At 39.0% G+C, this 5,919-nt stretch overlaps 1 pseudogene; it reads right to left on the reverse strand.

Annotated features, from left to right (window-relative positions):
• Positions 1-920: 920 nt before the first annotated feature.
• On the reverse strand, positions 921-1,861 carry LOC132224010 (ribose-phosphate pyrophosphokinase 1-like; annotated as a pseudogene).
• Between the last annotated feature and the right edge of the window lie 4,058 nt (positions 1,862-5,919).

The raw sequence follows: 5,919 nt of genomic DNA on the forward strand, positions 1-5,919 counted from the left end.
AGACTATGGTACAATGATCATTTATCCAGGAAAAGATCAAGATGGTTGAAGGTCAAACGAAATGGAAAAGGAACAGGTACAAAAGAAACAAAGTGACAATTTACTAGCAGAGGGTGAGGGATCAGTCTTTTTTCCTCCCAAGAAGCATCTGCTACATTGTGTGCTGCCTTCCCTCAGGCTCCTACCTGAGAGCTGCCTGCCTTATAGGGAATCAGCAACCACAGCTGGATTCTGGGCTGCCTAGGGCTCTTGATGTAATTTAGTATAGACCTTAGAGAACTTGTCACATGTTACAGGGGTTGGGAGTTAGTTTTGCTTTGTTCTTTTTATTTTGTTTATTTTGGGGTTGGCTCTGTTGCTAGTAGTTCTGAATCTAGGAATCCCAGAAGCATTCACATGAAAAGAAGTCTGAGCTTCCCTAAACACATTCAAACACCCCCACACAACACACTTCAAAGTCTGAAATCATGCAGAAGCTGAGTTATAGTTAAAGCTGCAAGACCCACAAAATTGAAGAAGTCAGAATGAGACAATGCAGATAGGAAATCTGAGTAGTCTCAATCTGTTTTTCCCTAATTTTGGAGAAGAGTTAATATACCTGGAATGGGATGTGGAAAGCTACTGAAGCAAGCTGAGGCTTCTGCTGAATTTTTCATCGAACATCCAGGGAAAACAAAGAAAGGGGTTCACTTTATTTTTTAAAAGCCTCAGAAGATATATATTATGCAAAGTGTTCCCTTGGGAGTTCGACAGACAGGGAGTTCAATCACTCGCTGTGATGTGCCATGACCATTAGGGGGCGGCATGGAACGAAGGAAGGCCCTGGCCGGCAGACAGGGAAAGGAGGCCCCGGCCAGCAGCCGGCAGCTGCTAGGGACCCTACCGGTGCACAAATTTCATGCACTGGGCCTCTAGTTCTATTATAAAGGGACATGGCTGAACAGGTAGGAAACAGATTCCCCATTGTGAAATCTCCTGGTGGCTTCTACAAGGATCATGGAGATGTCCATCACCTGTATTTTGGAGCAATGTTTCATTTTATTCTCCTGAGGTATGGTATTGATAACCACTACTGTTTCAAAGCATGTATTGTTAATGTGAGAAATGGTGGGGCCAGTAAAGATTTTGTGAGTCAAGATAGCATAAAGTCTGGTGGCTCCAGCTGAAAGCAGTTTGTCAGCTGCATGGCAGATTGTGCCACAAGTGTCAGCCATGTCATCCACTAGAATAGCCACCCGATCCTTCATGTCTCCTACCAGCACCATGTGGTCCACTTCATTGGCCTTCTTCCATTCTTTATGAATCAAGACAAAGTCAACATTCAACTGGTCTGCAGTGGAGGTACTCTCTTAGCTCCCCCCGCATCAGTGAGACAATAGTGCAGCTCCTCCACTCAGATATATTCTCCCTTATTCACCTCAGGACAGCTGGTCCTGCATACAAATTGTCCACAGGAATATCAAAAAAGCCCTGAATTTGTGAAGCATGAAGGCCCATGGTAATAATATGATCTGCTATGAGGGCATATTTGCAACAAGGTTGGCTGAGATCAGAGCATGGCTCTTATCCTTCTTATCCTGCTGGGCATAAGGGAAGCATGGATGACTGCAGTAACCCGACTGGCTAAAGCAATCCTGCAGGCATTAATCATGATCAAAAGCTCCATTAGGTTGTCATTAATTTCACCAGAGCCACTCTGAACGATGCAGACATCCTCTCCATGGACACTTTCACCAATTTCAACACAGGTCTCCTGGTTGCTGAATTTCTTAGTCAACACCTTGCCTAGATCTAGGCCCAGATGGTCAGCAATTTTCTAGGACAAGTGTGAGCTGCCACTGAAGATTTTGATATTTGGCATTTTGGTCAGCTACCCTAGGCACACTTTGCTCAGTGATCACTGCCTTTTGCCAGTCCTGAACCAAAGTCAGCCCAGAGACTCAGTACTAAAAGCTTTGTGTTACTACTCCACCATCTTCAAAACTTTATTTTTACCTGGAGGCTAAATAGCATGTTATTAAACAATGACTGGATTACCAAAGAGATCAAAGAAGAAATAAAAAGCATCATGGCAACAAATGACAATGAAAACACAACAATCCAAAATCTATGGGACACAGTGAAAGTAGTCTTGAGAGGGAAGTTCATAGCTCTACAGGCCTATCTCAAAAAACAAGAAAAAATGGTAATAAATTATCTAACCCTATAACTCAAAGAGTTCGAAAGAGAGCAACAAGAAAAGCCCAGCATAAACAGAAGGAAGGAAATAATAAAGATCAGAGAGGAGATAAACAACATAGAGACCAAAAAACAAACAAACAAACAACAACAAAAAAAACCACACACAAAAACAACAACAACAACAAATAAAAAACAATACAAAAGATCAACAAAACCAAGAGCTGGTTCTTTGAAAGGATAAATAAGATTGATGAACCTCTAGCCAGGCACACCAAGAAGCAAAGAGAAAGAGGACCCAAATAAACAAAATCAAAAATGAAAGAGGTGAAGTAACAACCGATCCCACAGAAATACAAATGATTATGAAAAAATACTATGAAAAACTCTATTCCAACAAAATGGACAACTTAGATGAAATGGACATATTCTTAGAAAAATACAAGCTCCCAAAACTCAAAGAAGAATAAAAAGCCTGAACAGGTTAATAACTACCAAAGAAATTGAAGCAGCGATAAAAAACCTTCCATCAAACAAAAGCCCTGGTCTGGATGGCTTTAAAGGGGAGTTCTACTAAGCATTAAAAAGAACTAAAACCTGTCCTCCTCAGACTATTCCAAAACATTCAAGAGGAAGGCACATTTCCAAGCTCTTTCCATGAAGCCAGCATTACCCTAATCCCAAAACCAGATAAAGACACTACAAAAAAAAAGAACTACAGGCCAATATCCTTGATGAACATAGATGCTAAAATCCTCAACAAAATTCTAGAAAATCAGATCCAGCAATACATTAGAAAGATCATACACCATGACCAAGTGGGATTTATTCAGGGATGCAAGGATGGTACAATATCTGCAAATCAATAAATGTGATATATCACATAAACAAACTGAGAAACAAAAATCACATAATCATATCAATTGATGCAGAAAAAGCATTTGACAACATCCAACACACTTTCTTGATAAAATCTCTCAGCAAAGTGGGAATAGAGGCATCATACCTCAACATAATAAAAGCCTTATATGAAAACCAACAGCCAACATCATACTCAATGGGCAAAGCCTAAACTCATTTCCCCTAAGAACAGGAACAAGATAGAGATGCCCACTTTCACCACTCCTGTTCGACTTAGTACTGGAAGTGCTAGCCATAGTGATTAGACAAGAAGAAGAAATAAAAGGCATCCAAATTGGAAAAGAAGAAGTAAAACTGTCCTTATTCACAGATGACATGATATTGTACATAGAAAAACCCAAAGAATCCATCAAAAAACTCCTAGACCTAATAAATGAATTTGGCAATGTAGCAGGATATAAAATTTACACCCAGAAATCTATGGCCTTTTTATATACCGATAATGAACTCACAGAGAGAGAAGAAAAAAAAATTCCCATTTACCATTGTACCAAAAGAAATTAAGATACCTAGGAATAAACTTAGCTAAGGATGTAAAAGACCTGTAATCAGGAAACTACAGGACATTGAAAAAAGAGATAGAGGAAGACATAAACAAATGGAAGAACATACCATCTTCAAGGATTGGTAGACTCAACATCATTAAAATGTCCATACTACCCAAAGCAATCTACAGATTCCATGAAATCCCCAGTAAAATACCCATGGCATATTTCAAAGATCTACAACAAACTTTCCAAAAATTCATCTGGAATAATAATAAAAAAAAGACCCCGAATAGCCACAGTAATCCTGAGGAAGAAGAAGAAATTTGGAGGGATCACAATACCAGATATCAAGCTATATTACCAAGCCACAGCTCTCAAAACTGCATGGTACTGGCACAAGAACAGACATATAGAACAACGGAACAGAACAGAGAACCTAGAAATCGACCCAAGCCATTATGCTCAATTAATATTTGACAAAGGAGGCAAGAGCATACAATGGAGTCAAGACAGTCTCTTCAATAAATGGTGTTGGGAAAATTGGACAGATACATGCAAAAAAAAATGAAACTAGATCATCTACTTACACCATACAAAAAACAAACTCTAAATGGATAAAGGACTTAAATGTAACACAGGAAACCATAAAATCCCACAAGACTCCATAGGAAGCAAAAAGGCAGACATTTTTTGTAGCAATATCTTTACAGACACAGCTCCTAGAGCAATGGAGACTAAGGAGAAAATAAACAAATGGGACTACATCAAAATAAAAAGCTTCTGCACAGCAAAAGAAACCATCAATAAAACAATAAGAAATCCCCTTTGCCAATGTTATCACTGATAAGGGTTTAATCTCCAACATTTACAGGGAACTCATACACCTTAACAAAAGGAAGATAAACAACCCAATCAAAAAATGGGCAATGGACCTAAATAGACATTTTTTGAAAGAGGACAGACAGAAAGCCAAGAGACATATGAAAACATGCTCAAAGTCACTAATCACCCGAGAGATGCAAATCAAAACAACAATGAGATACCATCTCACACCTGTCAGAATGGCTATCATCAACAAATCAAAAAATGACAAGTGCTGGCGAGGATGGGGAGAAAAAGAAGCCCTCATACACTGCTGGTGGGAATGCAGACTAGTGCAGCCAATGTGGAGAACAGTTTGGAGTTTCCTCAAAAAGTTAAAAATGGAGCTCCCCCTTGACCCAGTAATCCCACTTCTAGGACTATATTCCAAGAAGCCAGAAACACCAATCAGAAAGGATATATGTGCCTCTATGTTCACAGCAGCACAATTTACAATAGCTAAGATTTGGAAACAGCCTAAGTGCCCATCAACAGATGAGTGGATTAAAAAACCGTGATACATCTACACAATGGAATACCATGCCACTATAAAAAAGGAGGAACTTTTACCATTTGCAACAGCATGGATGGAACTGGAGAGCATCATGCTAAGTGAAATAAGTCAGCTGGAGAAAGATAAATATCACATGATCTCACTCATATGTGGGATATAATGAACAACATAAACTGATGAACAAGAATAGATCCAGAGACAAATGGAGGGGAGGGGTTAGAGAGCAACCAAAGAACTTGTATGCATGCATATTAGCATAACCAATGGCCATAGACACTGGGGCGTTGGGGGCTTGCCCCTGGGTGGGAATGGCTGGGGGAGGTCAATTGGGGGAAAAAGAAGATATATGTAGAACTTTAGACAATAAAAAAGAGAAAAAGAAAGAGAGAAACTAAAAAAAAAAAAGAATAAAATAAGCTTGTCTTTTTAGAGCAGTTTTAGGTTCATGGTAATATTGGGCAGAAGGCACAGAGGTTTTCCATATACCCCTGCCCCCAGGCACCGCCTCCCCATCATCGACATCCCCCACCGCCCAGAGCGGGACATTGTTACAACTGATGAACCCACCTTGATACATCATTATAAAATGTTTTTTTCCTAAACAAGCAAATATAACTTTCACAATGTTATTTTCATTTCAAAAATTAAATAAAATGGGTGAATTGGACTTAAAAATTAAGCATTTTAAATAAAGGCAATAAAATATTTTTTTAAAAGTTTATTTTTTAAATAATTGTTGTTGAAAGTACTACATATGTCCCCCTGAACCCCCAATAACACCCTCCTGCCTGCCCCCGCCCTCCATCCCATGGATAAATCCCACTTGATCATGATACATGATCTTTGAAATGTGCTTTTGAATTCAATTTACTAGTATTTTAAAGATTTTTCACCTACATTCAGTAGGGATATTGTCCTGTAATTTTCTTTTCTTTTAGTGTCCTTGTCTAGCTTCAG

Source organism: Myotis daubentonii, chromosome X, assembly GCF_963259705.1.
Source record: "Myotis daubentonii chromosome X, mMyoDau2.1, whole genome shotgun sequence".
In the NCBI taxonomy this organism is placed as follows: Eukaryota; Metazoa; Chordata; class Mammalia; order Chiroptera; family Vespertilionidae; genus Myotis; species Myotis daubentonii.